Below are 22795 nucleotides of genomic sequence, written 5' to 3' on the forward strand. Positions count from 1 at the left end.
AAAGTTAATAAAATTTGTTATGTCAAAAACATATATTAATTTACATATAGTGAAACAAAAAATGCAACATAATTATTTAAAAACATTTTTTTAAGTTCTTAAATTTAAAAGTGGGCAATTAGAAAATATTAATTTTTTTGCAGTCAACGCCACTAAATTAACAAAAAAAAACTTTACAGATAAATTTTGTAAAAAAATTGGGCTCTATATATAAAATATATGTTAAATAAATTTTTAACATTGTGGAATAAAATTTCAAATAATATAGGACGTAACTTTAATATAGGGCAAGTGAATTTTTTCAGAAAAAGAACTTTCATTTATTGGAAAAAAACACCTAATTAAAACAAAATTTTTTTAACTTTATTAAAAAAAGGCCTTATTGGTAAATTTCTGTCTTTTAAAAAAATCCCTTATTTCCAGTATAATAATTTCTTGAATTGCCGAAGACTTGGAGACAGTGGTCTTGGAAGTGATAATCTTTAATTCAGTTATAAAATTAAGCCCCAATTTAGTTCATTGCGCCGTATCTTTTAGAACTATTTAAGAAAATACGATTATAATACATATAGAAATCCTACCCATTTAGGTTATGCCTCAAAAAGGCGAAATGTAAATTTGAACAGCTGCTTATACCTAAATAACTCCGTATATTTTTCCTTAAATTTCTCTATTAATTTTCAGAAATGTTTCTATAATATTGGGCGGTACAAATGCTACAAATGCTATGTCCACAATTTAATCTTAAATATGCCTTGGTTATTTTAGTTACTGCTTTAAGTCATGTAGTAAGAGATATAAAATATGTTTATAGACTAAATGGTTCATAAAACACTTATGGAAAAATATCATATCCACTTCCGAACTCGGACGAGACCATAACATTCACATTCTATCAGCCATAAAGGATTTTCTCGGCAATAGGCATCAGCCATAAACGATCTAACAAAGGAAATAAATACAAGGATTTCGTCTTATACCCGCAAACATCGCATTAAGAATTCGTCGATTCCGCTTTTGTCCCCTTTTCCGTTATTTTTCCCTAGTGGGGTGGGAACACATATAATTTTTGTAGGATCACCGTCGGAATTATCTATATATACGATTTGTTAGGCCGGAATGATTTGAAAGGTTTTTGGTGTTCATGATTTCACGCTTTTTTTTGGGAGAATATTATGGTAAGCTCGAAAGACCACATGATCCCAGGCAACTTTAAATCTCATCATTTTCGCCCCCTAAATTAATGCTTATGGAGATTTAAATATTTTGTACTTTGGGGTGCTTAAAAGGCTATTTATTTATAGGCCAAAACTCTAAAGTTAGTGGAGTATATGATACCGTGGAGTATATATCCCGAATATGATAATGTTAGTAATGTGTATGGAGTGTAACTTTAATTCAAAGTAAATGGATTTTTCCCAGATAACAGAAAAAAGAAAATCTATGTAAAAATTAGGTGGAATAACGCACTTACACAAATTTTCAAAGAAGTTTCACATAGTGGGAAATTTTTTTTTTAATTAAAGCCAGTTTTTTTTTTAATGTCGATAAAAAGAAATATTGTCATCTTTCTGCCTTTTGAATAAATCACCTATTTTCATTTTGAAAATTTCTCAAATTTCTGAGGTTTTGGAAAAAGTTATCTTGAGACTAATAATCTTTGATTTAGTTCCAAAATTTAGCTCAAGTTTAGCTTGCTCCGTATCTTCTAGAATTATTTAAGAAAAAACTAAAATATTTATGTATGAAGGAATCCTACCCATTTAAGTTATGCCTCAAAAACTCGAGATCTTGATTTGAAAAAGAGCTTATTTCTAGATGACCCAGTATATTTTTCTTTTAATATCTCTTTTAAATTTTTTTAAATATTTTTATATTATTGGGCGTAGTATAAATACCATGAATAACACAGCTATTTTTTAGATTTTGTATTAATTATCGCTTATGATTTATTAATTTTTGAATGGAAAAGTTAATAAAATTTGTTATGTCAAAAACATATATTAATTTACATATAGTGAAACAAAAAATGCAACATAATTATTTAAAAACATTTTTTTAAGTTCTTAAATTTAAAAGTGGGCAATTAGAAAATATTAATTTTTTTGCAGTCAACGCCACTAAATTAACAAAAAAAACTTTACAGATAAATTTTGTAAAAAAATTGGGCTCTATATATAAAATATATGTTAAATAAATTTTTAACATTGTGGAATAAAATTTCAAATAATATAGGACGTAACTTTAATATAGGGCAAGTGAATTTTTTCAGAAAAAGAACTTTCATTTATTGGAAAAAAACACCTAATTAAAACAAAATTTTTTTAACTTTATTAAAAAAAGGCCTTATTGGTAAATTTCTGTCTTTTAAAAAAATCCCTTATTTCCAGTATAATAATTTCTTGAATTGCCGAAGACTTGGAGACAGTGGTCTTGGAAGTGATAATCTTTAATTCAGTTATAAAATTAAGCCCCAATTTAGTTCATGCGCCGTATCTTTTAGAACTATTTAAGAAAATACGATTATAATACATATAGAAATCCTACCCATTTAGGTTATGCCTCAAAAAGGCGAAATGTAAATTTGAACAGCTGCTTATACCTAAATAACTCCGTATATTTTTCCTTAAATTTCTCTATTAATTTTCAGAAATGTTTCTATAATATTGGGCGGTACAAATGCTACAAATGCTATGTCCACAATTTAATCTTAAATATGCCTTGGTTATTTTAGTTACTGCTTTAAGTCATGTAGTAAGAGATATAAAATATGTTTATAGACTAAATGGTTCATAAAACACTTATGGAAAAATATCATATCCACTTCCGAACTCGGACGAGACCATAACATTCACATTCTATCAGCCATAAAGGATTTTCTCGGCAATAGGCATCAGCCATAAACGATCTAACAAAGGAAATAAATACAAGGATTTCGTCTTATACCCGCAAACATCGCATTAAGAATTCGTCGATTCCGCTTTTGTCCCCTTTTCCGTTATTTTTCCCTAGTGGGGTGGGAACACATATAATTTTTGTAGGATCACCGTCGGAATTATCTATATATACGATTTGTTAGGCCGGAATGATTTGAAAGGTTTTTGGTGTTCATGATTTCACGCTTTTTTTTGGGAGAATATTATGGTAAGCTCGAAAGACCACATGATCCCAGGCAACTTTAAATCTCATCATTTTCGCCCCCTAAATTAATGCTTATGGAGATTTAAATATTTTGTACTTTGGGGTGCTTAAAAGGCTATTTATTTATAGGCCAAAACTCTAAAGTTTGCGGTTAATATTTTACTGCACCGGCACGGACGTCACTTGTCATATAAAACTTCATTAAAAAGTTTCTCTGCTAACTTTTCTTGACATTAAGATGAGGTGGATTAATTATGAAAATCGTAATTTTTTTTGTAACGGTGTTTTTTATTTATTTCATTTAATATTGTTCTAAGGAAGTTAGAAATAATTAGTAAAAGCTATTAATAATATTCCCCCTATTCACTCTTCTTGTTTCTCTCAATAACCATAGTCCCTTAAGTGTTTGGCAAACAAGGAACAGTTCTAACGATCATCAATAATTAAACTGGGGTAGAACTCCGTCTTAAGTGCTGCACTGATACCATTAATTTGGGTTTTATTAATTAGAAGGAAAAGTTGACCCTTATTATCGTCTTACTAAATTTATTTTATTCTTCGCTGTATTGTACAGCTTTATAACAGTCTGTATGCCTTTTGATATTAAACAGTTAAAATTTGGATATTTTAATTTTAGTAGACAGAAATTAATTTTTTAAATTACGTGCTTAAAAATTTAATTATATAAAAATTATCACTCAAATATATTTTAATTTAAAGAAAGTTGTACGATTTATTAATTTTTTAACATGAATTTTTAAAATATGTAATATGTACTTAAAATTATTCAAACTGCTTTGTTTAATTAAAATTAAAATATTTATGTATAACCTTTGGCTCTATTATATAGTTTTTTGAAAGTTTTACCGCTTATAGCCCTGAAACTCTTTTTTTTATTTTTTTTAGGCACGAATTTTCTAAAATAAGATATTTCAGTTTTTTTATCAATTTTCATGTAATGTGTATGTATTTATTACGATAAGAGCCTAGACATGTCCATGCAATAATATTTTTTTTTTCAAATTTTTGTCAATAATATTATCATCATATACCTTATTTGTTACCTTGATTTTTTTCTATTTTTGGATTGAACTTAGACCTTTTTAAAGACCTTTCATAACTAAAAAAATAAAAATTTTAGGCCTTATACAGTACACCCAATTCTATACCTAAATATCAATATCTAAATATTTTGAAGATTGTGCTGACATATACGTATACGTATATTTTTCATTTAATTAATGGAGAGCTAAAATTAACTTTTGTGTAGTATTTTTTTTAATAAAATTAATTTTTTAAGCTATTATTTATTAATGACTCATTTCATTGTTGACGAATCAAATTATGGTTAATTGAGAGCTACAATCAATTTTTAATATAGAATTAAAAATCAATTGTATTTAATGCTCATTGAGTTTTAAAAAATGTTATAATGCTTAACTTATTCCATTACTGAATTTTTCATTTAATTCTCAATGAATAAAGTTGTAGTTAATGCAGGGTCAAAATAATTTTTTTAAATTATTAAAAAAATAATATTTAATAATTGTTAGATTTCATTAACTTAACCAAGAATTAAAGAACAATAAATCTCATATATTCAAATTCAAAATACTTTATTTTCCTATTAAAAAAAACAATTTTAACTAAAAACTAATTACAGAAAACTCACATTGTTTTCTTTAGATAAAAAGGATGGTATCGCGATTTTTAAAACCGTTGACACCTGTCATTAAGTATATCAGGAGTGATACTACTACTACTACTACTAGTACTTAACCTTTAATAAACTTTGAAACCTAACAATATTAACTTAACCAATACTAACCGTAATTTATCCAGATCTCTTCTGTAATATAGGTATTTGGTATAAATTATGAAGTTTTTCAGAAACGAAACCAACTATCCTCTCCTTCGGAGCCAATTCTATTTATAAAAACATAATAACTTCAATAAAAACAAAAAAACTCCAAGTCAACTTCTTATCCAATATATTGTGCGTTATAACGCATGTTTTACGAAATATAAGACCACCATCAGGTCTTACAGTAAATAAAGAAAACCAATGAAATTAATTGACTACTTTTATACGACAAAATCAATAAATTATAAATAATACATTAGATCTCTAAATTTACAAAATTCACTTTAATACTCACTCAAATTTCTATTCTAAGGCACTTTATAACGTTAATATCCTAACACGAGAAAACCTAAATCACAACTAACAGAACATGAGGGTCATTTTTCTATGCACCGTAGATACTTATTAATTCAAATCATCTTCTAATATAAAAGCGGCTTAATAGCATTTATTTCTTATGCGTCTGAGATTCAAATAAGGACCAAACTGAATAAATTATTGAGATGGTAAACATGCAGGTACGGTTAAGCAAATACAGGCGGGATATAGGATTTTCAATTAGAGTGGGGCTCGGTATGTTGAGAGACGATATGTTTGGACACAGCATTAGTTATTTATGTATGCAATAAATGATCATTTATTCATGATTGATTTAAGAAGAAAATTTGATTTAAGTGATTTCAGTTGTATATGAAATTAAGAACATCATCGTAACCTAACGAATAATAAAATATTTGAGTATATTTCGCGAAATTTAAACTATATTGCTAATCGGTAGAAGAAGACAGTAAGTAAGTTAATTGGTTAGTTATTTTTAAGTTATGATTTTTTTTTTCAAAGAAGGTCCAAAAATTATTTAAGTTTAACTTTAAAAATTCATAAAAAATTCAAATCAAGAGGAATTTACTTGAAACTTCTGCAAAAATATTGTTTTTTTATTAGCAGTACCCTTACCCCCCCCCACCCACCCCACACAGCTTACCAGTAAGAAATTGTTTTCAAAAATCACTATTTTTCATATCTAATCTAATAACACAATTTGTTTATTTAAATTTGATATAATTATATTTATGTATATTAATAAATATTTAATGCAAAAACAGTGTTAATAGGTTGGATATTATGGATGAAAAACGGTGATTTTTCAATAGAATTTCTTACTGGTAAGTTGTGTGGGGTGGGTGGGGGGCTAAGGGTAGGATTAATAAAAAAAATTTAGTTAACATTAAAAAATCATAAAAAAAATAAATCCAGAGCAATTTACTTGAAACTTCTTGTAAATATAAAGTAATCTATTATTAATCAATGAAAGAAAGTTAAAAGTTAATTGATCCATTAGTTTTTAAGTTACGATTTTTTTTCCAAAAAGAGTTCAATAATTATTTCAGTAAAATTTAAAAAAATCATACAAATTTTAAATCAAGTAATTCACTTGAAACTTCTTTTAATTATAAAATGATTTATTGCTACTCGAGTGGGAAAGAGTATAAATTTTATGCAAAAATATTGTTTTTTGTTAGATAACCCTTAGCCCCCCACCCACCCTACACAACTTACCAGTGAGAAATTCTTTTGAAAAATTACCGTTTTTTGTCAATAATATCCAATCTAATTACACTGTTTTCGTATTAATAAATATATATATAAATATATTAAATTTAAATAAACAATTTTATTTATGTGTATTATTTGATAAAACAGTGATTTTGTTTATATTGATCGCGAAACAGTATTTTTTTTATATTTAGCTAGTATACAAAACCTAATTATGATAATTAAATTATTAATTATAAAATATGATTTCTATATTTGATGTAGAAATCACTCTTCTGCCAAGCATTTTATCATAGGTGTTTAAATTAATAAAACCGTTTTATTTAAAAAACTGTATTTAAAATTACTCATTATTAAATAAATAAATTCAATCTAAAAAATATTGCAATATAATCAACTTTTTGTTTCCTATAAATACGTTAATTACAAACAAAATACGGTTATTTATTGTAAAAATATGTAAATGGGTGCAAAACTAATCACCCTTAAATTAAAATGAAAGGCCTATAATATATAATTGAAACACCGATCTAAAAGATAAATATAAAACACTATTTTCAAATTTTAAAATATCGAGTTTCAGTTCATTTTCATTTCGATAAACTCTTTTTTTTTGTTCATTATAAATTCTGCCAAAGCAAAATACCATACGGACATATTCGGAAAAATCATATCACTAAAAGTGAAACTCATTTTTTGATATTGATCTTGCATCAAAGCAGCCTTTTAGGAAATATAGTCAGCCTGGAAATTATTTTTAAATACTGAAAATGCTTTTGATTGTTGACTTATGACAATATTAAATCCTGCTGTATTACAAGGCAAATTTGTATTTTATTTATCCAAATTGTTGTCAGTAAGTATCAATAAGGCAATTTTTATAAATATATTAGCAGAAGATAAACTTTAAGCGAACAAAACATAGTAAATTTATATTGTTTAGAAAAAATATGAAGTAGGAAACGAATGCACTTAAGTTATGCTTTAAAAATATCCTAATAGCTGCAGAGAACATTTGACTTATTAACTACAAATTATATATAAAAATATATCAATGAACATCAATTCCATTTAAATTATGCCATAATTTTTTTCAGCAAACGTTTATTTAGGCACAACCATAAATACAATTTGTTTGTAAAGTTATTACGATCGAGTTTATTGTCTTGGTTTTTGATATCAATAAATATCCCTAGTTTTTGCTTTTTCAGAGTTGTTTATGTAAGTTCTGGTTAAAAATACAAACACTATTATTTTATTATAAATGTGGGTACGTCTCACAATAAAAACCAAATTGAGAATAAGAAAACATACGGCAATATTTTTTTAACGATTAATTTAAAATTAGGTTTACATATAAGAGAAACATTAACATTCCTAAAATGTTGAAAATGAAATAATTATTTTTCAGTTCTTCGAGTCTCTAGGTATGTTTGAATTAAGGCGGGAACAGACTAAGCAAACATTGTTGAGCAACAGCTGAACAACTGTTGAGCAAGAGTTGATCAACTGTTGGCAAGCAAACGTCGATGATTGTTGGAAAACATCGGCGAACCTTGTTGCTGAAAAGTTCGTTCAGTCGAGCCAAAATGTGCGACGAAGACGATGCTTTACTCGCATGGTGCACGTTTTTATTAATGAAAATTAATAAAATCGCGTAACTGCAGAAAGCGACGGTGGTGGCAAAGAAGTATATTCGCAAACAGAAAACTTTACTCGAGTTAATGCAACCGCATTTGAAACTCTCATCGTTATGATTGGACCGAAAATTGCAAAAAAAAAATACAAACTTTCGGGAAGCCATATGCGTGAAAACAAGATTAATGATAACTTTAAGGTTTTTAGCCACTGGAGATTCATATGTCAGTCTAATGTATCTATTTCAAATTTCTAAATAGCTAATTGGTATTATAGTTCCTGAAACTTGCGAAGCCCTTATAGAAGCATTGGCAGATCATATTCAGGTAAGAAAAGAAATCTAATTCTTTTTTCCTTATTTAATCAAATTAAAACATATAAGAACGTAATAAAGTTTTTATGAAATGTCCGTAGAGTTATCCGCTTGGGATCCAATTAGGGCGTCAATACAGCTATGTTCATTTGGACTATCTTGATCAGAAGGATGTTGAATGTTTGTTGATGTATAATAAAGAGATCGAGCTGGTGCGTAAGAGAGCGAACTTGAGACAGGTGATACAGTTGGTAGTGGCAAATTCGTTGTTTTTGGAGTAAACTGCCCGTGTGAATGATAAAGTATTCGCATATCAACATCATGGAGAACGCATAATTTTATTTTCTACATCAGCTCGAACAAATGCATCATACGTTTTTAATTTATTTGCCACGTATTCCCCATATATTCACCTGAAGAGTGGCTCAAAATTTCCGATGACTATGAAAACTTATGGAATTTTCCTCAATGTTTAGGAGCCATTGACGGTAAACACGTCGTACTACAATGCCCCTTTAGAAGTGGAAGCGATCCCATTTATACGTAAACGTGGGATGTCAAGGACGAATTTCAGATGGTGGTGTTTTTAAAAATACACTTTTCGCGAGAAAACTAAATGATGGGACTTTAAATTTACCAGCTGAAAAACTCCCGCCAGGACAACAGGACGAAACAACACCTTTTATATTTGTTTGCGACGATGCGTTTCCTCTACAGGAGAACCTGATGAAACCATTTCCTGGCGAACATTTGAAGGGGACGTTCTAACGCTCATTTAATTACGGATTATCGCGAGCAAGACGAGTAGTGGAAAATGCTTTTGGCGTTATGTCGTCTGTATTTCGAGTTTTGCGAAAGCCCTTGCTTTTGCAACCTACTACTGCTGAAATAATTGTTCTTACATGTTGCTACTTACATCATTTTTTACAAAATACTAAAACAATCATGGGCTGTTATGCTCCCCTGAAACCTATGACAATAAAGATGTTTCAATGGGCATTTGGTTCATGGATCTTGGCAAAACGAACCAGAACCTTCATCTACATTTATGAAGTTAAATAGAATTGGTAGAAAATCAACCAGAGTAGCACAGGAAGTTCGAGAACAATTTGTACATTATTTTTTAGGCCATGGAAGAGTGCCTTGGCAAGACAGAATGGAATAAAATAATATGTTTCATTATAAAGAAATAAAAATGTTTACTTACTTGTTCTTTTGTATGTTTTGATGTATACTTGTCTTTTAAAAACATTAAATATTTATATCCAAACCAACGGGACACGTATAATTCATTTATTCCTTGGCCAGATTTTGTGACGCTTTTTGCACATTCCCGTCTAAACTGCGTTTGCAGAAGTTTCCATTTCCTCTTAATTTCTTCTTGGGATAGTTCTAGAATGGTCGCTATAATATTGAATACGTCAGTTCGTTTATTTTTATTTTTATAAGCTTCATTTTCGGGATTCCATATATTTGAATGTTCCCTTATAAGCTCTATCAAATTTAGAACTTGGTCTTCTGAACAATCGTGCGACATTTTCAAATGAATTGAAAGTTACTCTGCCGATGTATTACTCTCGAATGCCTGAATTAAACTAAATGTATATTGACAAGTTTGCGCATGTATACACCGGCGCAACTGTTGACGCACTGTTGGTCAACATTTCCTTTGATGTCCCGCCTCGGGAGCGAATATCATGCAACAGTTGAGCAACACGTATAAATTGAGCCAACTCACGAGTTGATCAACTGTTGCTCAACAATGTTTGCTTAGTCTGTTCCCGCCTTTATAGATACTCCTTTGCAAAAATTGTTTTTCATAATAATTTTTCTTTTTTTTATCTATCAGTATTTGCTAAAAACCAAGTTAATATTTTTAAAGGCAGTTCAATTTTGATGGTTTTACTTTAATAAAAATAAAAATATGCCGATTTTTCGAATTTCTTAAAATTATATTTGAAACAATAATTTTTCTTTACTGCTTTACTTAATTGGAGATATCTTACAAACAATTGATAGTTCATATATTTTTTAAGTAACCTTACTATAAGTAATTAACTTTAAAATAATTTTATTTACTCAATAATAATATTAAAACAAATAATAAAATTTCATGGTTTATATATTTTTTCCTTAATTTAAACTTTTTATTTAATTTAAACTATAAAAAAGTCGATCTTGTTTTTAAAAGTAGTAGACATTAGTAAACTGGTAAAATCTAATTCTCTAGCATCAAATTTAACACGACGTTATCAAATGTAAACTAACAACAATTATATTCTCTGTTATCTCTGCTACTTTCCTAATGCTTGCCTTGATTGGTTTGCTTGGATATCATGGAATAGTTTACACTTGATAACGGTTGAAGATCCTTCCCAACCGAAACATTGTGTGAAATTTAAAATAAAGACAATAAAAGTTTAAAATTTAATGTTATCATGAAGTTAAAATTGCTCGTTAAAACAAATTCTTACCCGTATCCGAAAAGTAAAAAAATCGATATAGAATTAAAAATTTATTTTTAATTATATTTTGCTCTGATAATAAATAATCAGGAGAAACAGGTAATTATTTACAGTGTCTTAATTAAAAAGTTCGATTCAACCTGTATATATTTCTCATTTATCATCAACTTTTTGGTATATTTGGGAACTTCGAAAAAATCAGAAAATTAAGGGCCAAAATTTCTTACGTTATTTTTATAATGTTCTTTTTACATTAATAAAATATTGTCGATCTTTATTTTATTACCATATATAAAATAGGTAGCATAACTATAACATAAATGATTACCCAATTATTTATTAAAGCACAAGTTTTAAATAATTAATTTCTTAAAGATTTAAATAGCATCATCCATTGACCTTTGATCTTTTAGAATGGATAACTTAAGAATAGATTTTTGGAAAGTTTTATTACCATATTTATCACCTCTATGTGATATGGGAAGGTAGAGCCTAAGTAGAATTTTAGATATTGATATTCTAATTAGGTGAAGGTAAAAAAAAGTCCTATTTCTCCAAATTTTTTTTAACGGTTTTGTGATAACAAAGCTTATCGCATCATCAAATCGAGGACTGAAGATCAAAAAGGGCGAGGGTTGGGGTAAATGGGTAAGGTCCTAATAAGCACGCTCACTTAATATTATAAAAGAACTAAGGTACTTTCATTAGTTAAAATGAAAATTGTCAAATATACTATGACTAAAAGACGGCAAACACATATTTCTTGAAAAAAATTAAAATACAAATGCACTTTTAAGAGGTTTCTTTAGAAAACATAAACCAGAAAACACAGTTAAATTAATTTTTTTTTACCTTCACCTTATTAATAAAACCCCAGTCTCGATCTACCAACCCCATATCTCTTTAATTTCTAGTTTAAATGGCTATTTTTTAAGGCACAACATGTAACCAATAAACCGCCAGAAACTCGAGGTTGTCCAAGAAAAATTGTCCGAAAAAATCATTGAACGTGAGACACACAGAGACTCGTGTTTGACATCTTTTGCAATAAAAGGAAATTTGAAATTAGATATTAGTACAAAAAGCATAAGAAGAGGTCATAAGATAATAAATCTTCTTGGAAAGGTTGCCCAAGTTCCCCTTTTTGTGTAAAAAATTTGTTTCACAAAAAATAACATTTGCTAAAGAAAATGGGGGTCATGCTAACTGGAAAAACATTATTTTTTCAGATGAGAAAAATAAAAATCAAGAATACAATTCTAGACATACCATACATAACTACATACTGTGAAGTATGTTGGGAGAAATATAAAAATTTGACGCTGTTTTTCTTATAGTTGTATGGGTCCAATTTTTCACGTGAAGAAAGCTACGACCAAAGAAATCTACCTAGATATTTAAAAAAAATTTATGCATACCTTTTGCAGAAGGAAATATATATATGCCTCTCAGATGGGTCTACCAGCAAGACAATGATTCTAAAAACACTGCAATTATCGTAAAGCAGTGGTTTACCAGTAAAAAGTTTACACTTTTAAATTGACCATCTTAATCGCCCGATTTAAATCCCATTGAGAGCCCTTGGAGACAGCTAAAAAATCAAAGTGCGAATAAGAAAACTTCAAACAAAAAGGTTTTTAAGAAGAAATTTAGACGCATCTTAATATTCTATTACCGTAGAAGAAAGATTATGTTACTAGATTGAAAGAAGTCGTCCATTCTCTTAAAGAGACCTAGATTCAATAATCTAAAGAAAACTACACAAAGTCTCGGTCTTAAAAGGAATATTTATTATTTCTAACAGTAGGTTACACGTCTTTTGCTTATATTAAGAGCATCATCAGATCTAAAAATTAGAAACAAAGAAACTAAATACAATAACAACCTTAAAATTAGATAAAATTGGCACCTTAAAAACCAACTAAAAACAGTACACGCTGTACGGTCACATTATGCAAACACACTAAATAAAATAAATTCTTAGGAATGTGATATGCCACAAGTTTGTAAAAAACGAAAACAGCTAAATTAAAATTCATGAAATACAAAAATATAAAATTATTGTCTTAATTCAAATTCGAAAAAAATTAATTTTTGGTGAAAAATTCGATACGGGGGGGTATACCCGAAAAATGAAAAAACCCAAATTTTAAAGGCCTATATCTCGGCTTGTATTGGAGCTATCGGGAAAATTCCAACGGTTTTGTCTTAGTTTCGTCCTTCTGAATCCAACGAGGCCATCCGCAAGGTCGTAGCTCCCATATTAGCTGAGATCTCGCATTTTTGTGACCCATTTTTGGGCTCAAAAACGGGGTCGAAAATCGACTTTTTTCCGAATTTTCAAAGAGCTATAATTCCACTTGTTCTGGTCGAATTTCGTTATAACCCGGTGTTTTCGTAATGTAGGTGATGGGAATAAGCCGCTGATAGGGGTTTCTATAGCTATTTTTGGGTTTAAAGAAAATCGATTTTTCGCATTTTCAAAGTGCTATAATTCCCTTAGTTTTTCTCGAAACTCATTATAACCCGGTCTTTTCGTGTTGTAGGTGATATGAACAAGCCGCTGGTATAGTTAATTCAAATTCGAAAAAAATCAATTTTTGGTGAAAAATTCGATACGGGGGGGGTATACCCGAAAAATAAAAAAACTCAAACTTTGAAGGCCTATATCTCGGTTTCTATTGGAGCTATCGGGAAAATTCCAACGGTTTTGTCTTAGTTTCGTCCTTCTGAATCCAACGAGGCCATCCGCAAGGTCGTAGCTCCCATATTACCTGAGATCTCGCATTTTTGTGACCCATTTTTGGGCTCAAAAACGGGGTCGAAAACTGACTTTTTTCCGAATTTTCAAAGAGCTATAATTCCACTTGTTCTGGTCGAATTTCCTTATAACCCGGTGCTTTTGTAATGTAGGTGATGGGAATAAGACGCTGGTATAGTTAATTCAAATTCCAAAAAAATCATTTTTTGGTGAAAAATTCGATACGGGGGGGTATACACGAAAAATGAAAAAACCCAAACTTTGAAGGCCTATATCTCGGCTTCTATGGGAGCTATCGAGAAAATTCCAACGGTTTTGTCTTAGTTTCGTCCTTCTGAATCCAACGAGGCCATCTGCAATGTCGTAACTCCCATATTAGCTGAGATCTCGCATTTTTGTGACCCATTTTTGGGCTCAAAAACGGGGTCGAAAACTGACTTTTTTCCGAATTTTCAAAGAGCTATAATTCCACTTGTTCTGGTCGAATTTCGATATAACCCGGTGTTTTCGTAATGTAGGTGATGGGAATAAGCGGCTGATAGGGGTTTCTATAGCTATTTTTGGGTTTAAAGAAAATCGATTTTTCGCATTTTCAAAGTGCTATAATTCCCTTAGTTTTTCTCGAAACACATTATAACCCGGTGTTTTCGTGTTGTAGGTGATGTGAACAAGCCGCTGGTATAGTTAATTCAAATTCGAAAAAAATCAATTTTTGGTGAAAAATTCGATACGGGGGGGTATACCCGAAAAATGAAAAAACCCAAATTTTGAAGGCCTATATCTCGGCTTCTATGGGAGCTATCGGGAAAATTCCAACGGTTTTGTCTTAGTTTCGTCCTTCTGAATTTAACGAGGCCATCCGCAAGGTCGTAGCTCCCATATTAGCTGAGATCTCGCATTTTTGTGACCCATTTTTGGGCTCAAAAACGGGGTCGAAAACTTACTTTTTTCCGAATTTTCAAAGAGCTATAATTCCACTTGTTCTGGTCGAATTTCGTTATAACCCGGTGTTTTCGTAATGTAGGTGATGGGAATAAGCCGCTGATAGGGGTTTCTATAGCTATTTTTGGGTTTAAAGAAAATCGATTTTTCGCATTTTCAAAGTGCTATAATTCCCTTAGTTTTTCTCGAAACTCATTATAACCCGGTGTTTTCGTGTTGTAGGTGATGGGAACAAGCCGCTGGTATAGTTAATTCAAATTCGAAAAAAATCAATTTTTGGTGAAAAATTCGATACGGGGGGGTATACCCGAAAAATGAAAAAACCCAAACTTTGAAGGCCTATATCTCGGCTTCTATGGGAGCTATCGGGAAAATTCCAACGGTTTTGTCTTAGTTTCGTCCTTCTGAATCCAACGAGGCCATCCGCAAGGTCGTAGCTCCCATATTAGCTGAGATCTCGCATTTTTGTGACCCATTTTTGGGCTCAAAAACGGGGTCGAAAACTGACTTTTTTCCGAATTTTCAAAGAGCTATAATTCCACTTGTTCTGGTCGAATTTCGATATAACCCGGTGTTTTCGTAATGTAGGTGATGGGAATAAGCGGCTGATAGGGGTTTCTATAGCTATTTTTGGGTTTAAAGAAAATCGATTTTTCGCATTTTCAAAGTGCTATAATTCCCTTAGTTTTTCTCGAAACACATTATAACCCGGTGTTTTCGTGTTGTAGGTGATGGGAACAAGCCGCTGGTATAGTTAATTCAAATTCGAAAAAAATCAATTTTTGGTGAAAAATTCGATACGGGGGGGTATACCCGAAAAATGAAAAAACCCAAATTTTGAAGGCCTATATCTCGGCTTCTATGGGAGCTATCGGGAAAATTCCAACGGTTTTGTCTTAGTTTCGTCCTTCTGAATCCAACGAGGCCATCCGCAAGGTCGTAGCTCCCATATTAGCTGAGATCTCGCATTTTTGTGACCCATTTTTGGGCTCAAAAACGGGGTCGAAAACTGACTTTTTTCCGAATTTTCAAAGAGCTATAATTCCACTTGTTCTGGTCGAATTTCGATATAACCCGGTGTTTTCGTAATGTAGGTGATGGGAATAAGCGGCTGATAGGGGTTTCTATAGCTATTTTTGGGTTTAAAGAAAATCGATTTTTCGCATTTTCAAAGTGCTATAATTCCCTTAGTTTTTCTCGAAACACATTATAACCCGGTGTTTTCGTGTTGTAGGTGATGGGAACAAGCCGCTGGTATAGTTAATTCAAATTCGAAAAAAATCAATTTTTGGTGAAAAATTCGATACGGGGGGGTATACCCGAAAAATGAAAAAACCCAAACTTTGAAGGCCTATATCTCGGCTTCTATGGGAGCTATCGGGAAAATTCCAACGGTTTTGTCTTAGTTTCGTCCTTCTGAATCCAACGAGGCCATCCGCAAGGTCGTAGCTCCCATATTAGCTGAGATCTCGCATTTTTGTGACCCATTTTTGGGCTCAAAAACGGGGTCGAAAACTGACTTTTTTCCGAATTTTCAAAGAGCTATAATTCCACTTGTTCTGGTCGAATTTCCTTATAACCCGGTGTTTTCGTAATGTAGGTGATGGGAATAAGCGGCTGATAGGGGTTTCTATAGCTATTTTTGGGTTTAAAGAAAATCGATTTTTCGCATTTTCAAAGTGCTATAATTGCCTTAGTTTTTCTCGAAACACATTATAACCCGGTGTTTTCGTGTTGTAGGTGATGGGAGCAAGCCGCTGGTATAGTTAATTCAAATTCCAAAAAAATCAATTTTTGGTGAAAAATTCGATACGGGGGGGTATACCCGAAAAATGAAAAAACCCAAACTTTGAAGGCCTATATCTCGGCTTCTATGGGAGCTATCGGGAAAATTCCAACGGTTTTGTCTTAGTTTCGTCCTTCTGAATCCAACGAGGCCATCCGCAAGGTCGTAGTTCCCATATTAGCTGAGATCTCGCATTTTTGTGGCCCATTTTTGGGCTCAAAAACGGGGTCGAAAACTGACTTTTTTCCGAATTTTCAAAGAGCTATAATTCCACTTGTTCTGGTCGAATTTCCTTATAACCCGGTGCTTTTGTAATGTAGGTGATGGGAATAAGACGCTGGTATAGTTAATTCAAATTCCAAAAAAATCATTTTTTGGTGAAAAATTCGATACGGGGGGGGTATACACGAAAAATGAAAAAACCCAAACTTTGAAGGCCTATATCTCGGCTTCTATGGGAGCTATCGAGAAAATTCCAACGGTTTTGTCTTAGTTTCGTCCTTCTGAATCCAACGAGGCCATCTGCAATGTCGTAACTCCCATATTAGCTGAGATCTCGCATTTTTGTGACCCATTTTTGGGCTCAAAAACGGGGTCGAAAATGGACTTTTTTCCGAATTTTCAAAGAGCTATAATTCCACTTGTTCTGGTCGAATTTCGTTATAACCCGGTGTTTTCGTAATGAAGGTGATGGGAATAAGCCGCTGATAGGGGTTTCTATAGCTATTTTTGGGTTTAAAGAAAATCGATTTTTCGCATTTTCAAAGTGCTATAATTCCCTTAGTTTTTCTCGAAACTCATTATAACCCGGTGTTTTCGTGTTGTAGGTGATGGGAACAAGCCGCTGGTATAGTTAATTCAAATTCGAAAAAAATCAATTTTTGGTGAAAAATTCGATACGGGGGGTATACCCGAAAAATGAAAAAACCCTAACTTTAAAGGCCTATATCTCGGCTTCTATGGGAGCTATCGGGAAAATTCCAACGGTTTTGTCTTAGTTTCGTCCTTCTGAATCCAACGAGGCCATCCGCAAGGTCGTAGCTCCCATATTAGCTGAGATCTCGCATTTTTGTGGCCCATTTTTGGGCTCAAAAACGGGGTCGAAAATGGACTTTTTTCCGAATTTTCAAAGAGCTATAATTCCACTTGTTCTGGTCGAATTTCGTTATAACCGGGTGTTTTCGTAATGTAGGTGATGGGAATAAGCGGCTGATAGGGGTTTCTATAGCTATTTTTGGGTTTAAAGAAAATCGATTTTTCGCATTTTCAAAGTGCTATAATTCCCTTAGTTTTTCTCGAAACACATTATAACCCGGTGTTTTCGTGTTGTAGGTGATGGGAACAAGCCGCTGGTATAGTTAATTCAAATTCGAAAAAAATCAATTTTTGGTGAAAAATTCGATACGGGGGGGGTATACCCGAAAAATGAAAAAACCCAAACTTTGAAGGCCTATATCTCGGCTTCTATGGGAGCTATCGGGAAAATTCCAACGGTTTTGTCTTAGTTTCGTCCTTCTGAATCCAACGAGGCCATCCGCAAGGTCGTAGCTCCCATATTAGCTGAGATCTCGCATTTTTGTGACCCATTTTTGGGCTCAAAAACGGGGGTCGAAAACTGACTTTTTTCCGAATTTTCAAAGAGCTATAATTCCACTTGTTCTGGTCGAATTTCCTTATAACCCGGTGTTTTCGTAATGTAGGTGATGGGAATAAGCGGCTGATAGGGGTTTCTATAGCTATTTTTGGGTTTAAAGAAAATCGATTTTTCGCATTTTCAAAGTGCTATAATTGCCTTAGTTTTTCTCGAAACACATTATAACCCGGTGTTTTCGTGTTGTAGGTGATGGGAGGAAGCCGCTGGTATAGTTAATTCAAATTCCAAAAAAATCAATTTTTGGTGAAAAATTCGATACGGGGGGGTATACCCGAAAAATGAAAAAACCCAAACTTTGAAGGCCTATATCTCGGCTTCTATGGGAGCTATCGGGAAAATTCCAACGGTTTTGTCTTAGTTTCGTCCTTCTGAATCCAACGAGGCCATCCGCAAGGTCGTAGCTCCTATATTAGCTGAGATCTCGCATTTTTGTGACCCATTTTTGGGCTCAAAAACGGGGTCGAAAACTTACTTTTTTCCGAATTTTCAAAGAGCTATAATTCCACTTGTTCTGGTCGAATTTCGTTATAACCGGGTGTTTTCGTAATGTAGGTGATGGGAATAAGCGGCTGATGGGGGTTTCTATAGCTATTTTTGGGTTTAAAGAAAATCGATTTTTCGCATTTTCAAAGTGCTATAATTCCCTTAGTTTTTCTCGAAGCTCATTATAACCCGGTGTTTTCGTGTTGTAGGTGATGGGAACAAGCCGCTGGTATAGTTAATTCAAATTCGAAAAAAATTAATTTTTGGTGAAAAATTCGATACGGGGGGGTATACCCGAAAAATGAAAAAACCCAAATTTTAAAGGCCTATATCTCGGCTTCTATGAGAGCTATCGGGAAAATTCCAACGGTTTTGTCTTAGTTTCGTCCTTCTGAATCCAACGAGGCCATCCGCAAGGTCGTAGCTCCCATATTAGCTGAGATCTCGCATTTTTGTGACCCATTTTTGGGCTCAAAAACGGGATCGAAAACTGACTTTTTTCCGAATTTTCAAAGAGCTATAATTCCACTTGTTCTGGTCCAATTTCGTTATAACCCGGTGTTTTCGTAATGTAGGTGATGGGAATAAGCGGCTGATAGGGGTTTCTATAGCTATTTTTGGGTTTAAAGAAAATCGATTTTTCGCATTTTCAAAGTGCTATAATTGCCTTAGTTTTTCTCGAAACACATTATAACCCGGTGTTTTCGTGTTGTAGGTGATGGGAGCAAGCCGCTGGTATAGTTAATTCAAATTCCAAAAAAATCAATTTTTGGTGAAAAATTCGATACGGGGGGGGTATACCCGAAAAATGAAAAAACCCAAACTTTGAAGGCCTATATCTCGGCTTCTATGGGAGCTATCGGGAAAATTCCAACGGTTTTGTCTTAGTTTCGTCCTTCTGAATCCAACGAGGCCATCCGCAAGGTCGTAGTTCCCATATTAGCTGAGATCTCGCATTTTTGTGGCCCATTTTTGGGCTCAAAAACGGGGGTCGAAAATCGACTTTTTTCCGAATTTTCAAAGAGCTATAATTCCACTTGTTCTGGTCGAATTTCGTTATAACCGGGTGTTTTCGTAATGTAGGTGATGGGAATAAGCGGCTGATGGGGGTTTCTATAGCTATTTTTGGGTTTAAAGAAAATCGATTTTTCGCATTTTCAAAGTGCTATAATTCCCTTAGTTTTTCTCGAAACTCATTATAACCCGGTGTTTTCGTGTTGTAGGTGATGGGAACAAGCCGCTGGTATAGTTAATTCAAATTCCAAAAAAATCAATTTTTGGTGAAAAATTCGATACGGGGGGGTATACCCGAAAAATGAAAAAACCCAAAGTTTGAAGGCCTATATCTCGGCTTCTATGGGAGCTATCGAGAAAATTCCAACGGTTTTGTCTTAGTTTCGTCCTTCTGAATCCAACGAGGCCATCTGCAATGTCGTAACTCACATATTAGCTGAGATCTCGCATTTTTGTGACCCATTTTTGGGCTCAAAAACGGGGTCGAAAACTTACTTTTTTCCGAATTTTCAAAGAGCTATAATTCCACTTGTTCTGGTCGAATTTCGTTATAACCGGGTGTTTTCGTAATGTAGGTGATGGGAATGAGCGGCTGATAGGGGTTTCTATAGCTATTTTTGGGTTTAAAGAAAATCGATTTTTCGCATTTTCAAAGTGCTATAATTCCCTTAGTTTTTCTCGAAACACATTATAACCCGGTGTTTTCGTGTTGTAGGTGATGGGAACAAGCCGCTGGTATAGTTAATTCAAATTCGAAAAAAATCAATTTTTGGTGAAAAATTCGATACGGGGGGTATACCCGAAAAATGAAAAAACCCAAATTTTGAAGGCCTATATCTCGGCTTCTATGGGAGCTATCGGGAAAATTCCAACGGTTTTGTCTTAGTTTCGTCCTTCTGAATCCAACGAGGCCATCCGCAAGGTCGTAGTTCCCATATTAGCTGAGATCTCGCATTTTTGTGGCCCATTTTTGGGCTCAAAAACGGGGTCGAAAACTGACTTTTTTCCGAATTTTCAAAGAGCTATAATTCCACTTGTTCTGGTCGAATTTCCTTATAACCCGGTGCTTTTGTAATGTAGGTGATGGGAATAAGACGCTGGTATAGTTAATTCAAATTCCAAAAAAATCATTTTTTGGTGAAAAATTCGATACGGGGGGGGTATACACGAAAAATGAAAAAACCCAAACTTTGAAGGCCTATATCTCGGCTTCTATGGGAGCTATCGAGAAAATTCCAACGGTTTTGTCTTAGTTTCGTCCTTCTGAATCCAACGAGGCCATCTGCAATGTCGTAACTCCCATATTAGCTGAGATCTCGCATTTTTGTGACCCATTTTTGGGCTCAAAAACGGGGTCGAAAATGGACTTTTTTCCGAATTTTCAAAGAGCTATAATTCCACTTGTTCTGGTCGAATTTCGTTATAACCCGGTGTTTTCGTAATGAAGGTGATGGGAATAAGCCGCTGATAGGGGTTTCTATAGCTATTTTTGGGTTTAAAGAAAATCGATTTTTCGCATTTTCAAAGTGCTATAATTCCCTTAGTTTTTCTCGAAACTCATTATAACCCGGTGTTTTCGTGTTGTAGGTGATGGGAACAAGCCGCTGGTATAGTTAATTCAAATTCGAAAAAAATCAATTTTTGGTGAAAAATTCGATACGGGGGGTATACCCGAAAAATGAAAAAACCCTAACTTTAAAGGCCTATATCTCGGCTTCTATGGGAGCTATCGGGAAAATTCCAACGGTTTTGTCTTAGTTTCGTCCTTCTGAATCCAACGAGGCCATCCGCAAGGTCGTAGCTCCCATATTAGCTGAGATCTCGCATTTTTGTGGCCCATTTTTGGGCTCAAAAACGGGGTCGAAAATCGACTTTTTTCCGAATTTTCAAAGAGCTATAATTCCACTTGTTCTGGTCGAATTTCGTTATAACCGGGTGTTTTCGTAATGTAGGTGATGGGAATAAGCGGCTGATGGGGGTTTCTATAGCTATTTTTTGGGTTTAAAGAAAATCGATTTTTTCGCATTTTCAAAGTGCTATAATTCCCTTAGTTTTTCTCGAAACTCATTATAACCCGGTGTTTTCGTGTTGTAGGTGATGGGAACAAGCCGCTGGTATAGTTAATTCAAATTCCAAAAAAATCAATTTTTGGTGAAAAATTCGATACGGGGGGGTATACCCGAAAAATGAAAAAACCCAAAGTTTGAAGGCCTATATCTCGGCTTCTATGGGAGCTATCGAGAAAATTCCAACGGTTTTGTCTTAGTTTCGTCCTTCTGAATCCAACGAGGCCATCTGCAATGTCGTAACTCCCATATTAGCTGAGATCTCGCATTTTTGTGACCCATTTTTGGGCTCAAAAACGGGGTCGAAAATGGACTTTTTTCCGAATTTTCAAAGAGCTATAATTCCACTTGTTCTGGTCGAATTTCGTTATAACACGGTGTTTTCGTAATGTAGGTGATGGGAATAAGCCGCTGATAGGGGTTTCTATAGCTATTTTTGGGTATAAAGAAAATCGATTTTTCGCATTTTCAAAGTGCTATAATTCCCTTAGTTTTTCTCGAAACTCATTATAACCCGGTGTTTTCGTGTTGTAGGTGATGGGAACAAGCCGCTGGTATAGTTAATTCAAATTCGAAAAAAATCAATTTTTGGTGAAAAAATTCGATACGGGGGGGTATACCCAAAAAAATGAAAAAACTCAAACTTTGAAGGCCTATATCTCGGCTTCTATGGGAGCTATCGGGAAAATTCCAACGGTTTTGTCTTAGTTTCGTCCTTCTGAATCCAACGAGGCCATCCGCAAGGTCGTAGCTCCCATATTAGCTGAGATCTCGCATTTTTGTGACCCATTTTTGGGCTCAAAAACGGGGTCGAAAACTGACTTTTTTCCGAATTTTCAAAGAGCTATAATTCCACTTGTTCTGGTCGAATTTCGATATAACCCGGTGTTTTCGTAATGTAGGTGATGGGAATAAGCGGCTGATAGGGGTTTCTATAGCTATTTTTGGATTTAAAGAAAATCGATTTTCGCATTTTCAAAGTGCTATAATTCCCTTAGTTTTTCTCGAAACTCATTATAACCCGGTGTTTTCGTGTTGTAGGTGATGGGAACAAGCCGCTGGTATAGTTAATTCAAATTCGAAAAAAATCAATTTTTACTCTCACGAGATGTGT

At 33.1% G+C, this 22795-nt stretch overlaps 1 protein-coding gene across 2 annotated transcripts in view; it reads right to left on the reverse strand.

Annotated features, from left to right (window-relative positions):
* LOC126746083 (uncharacterized) overlaps positions 1-22795 on the reverse strand; it is a 431438-nt gene that overhangs the window by 222732 nt on the left and 185911 nt on the right. Inside the window, exon 1 of one of the 2 annotated variants that reach the window (XM_050454187.1) lies at positions 5301-5465. The exons of the other annotated variant lie outside the window; for it this stretch is intronic. The gene's annotated coding sequence lies outside the window, so the exon portion shown is untranslated. Of the gene's footprint in view, positions 1-5300; positions 5466-22795 lie in introns of those variants that run through there. 2 annotated transcript variants of the gene reach the window in all.

The sequence above is a fragment of the Anthonomus grandis genome, chromosome 17 (assembly GCF_022605725.1).
Source record: "Anthonomus grandis grandis chromosome 17, icAntGran1.3, whole genome shotgun sequence".
Lineage (NCBI taxonomy): Eukaryota > Metazoa > Arthropoda > Insecta > Coleoptera > Curculionidae > Anthonomus > Anthonomus grandis.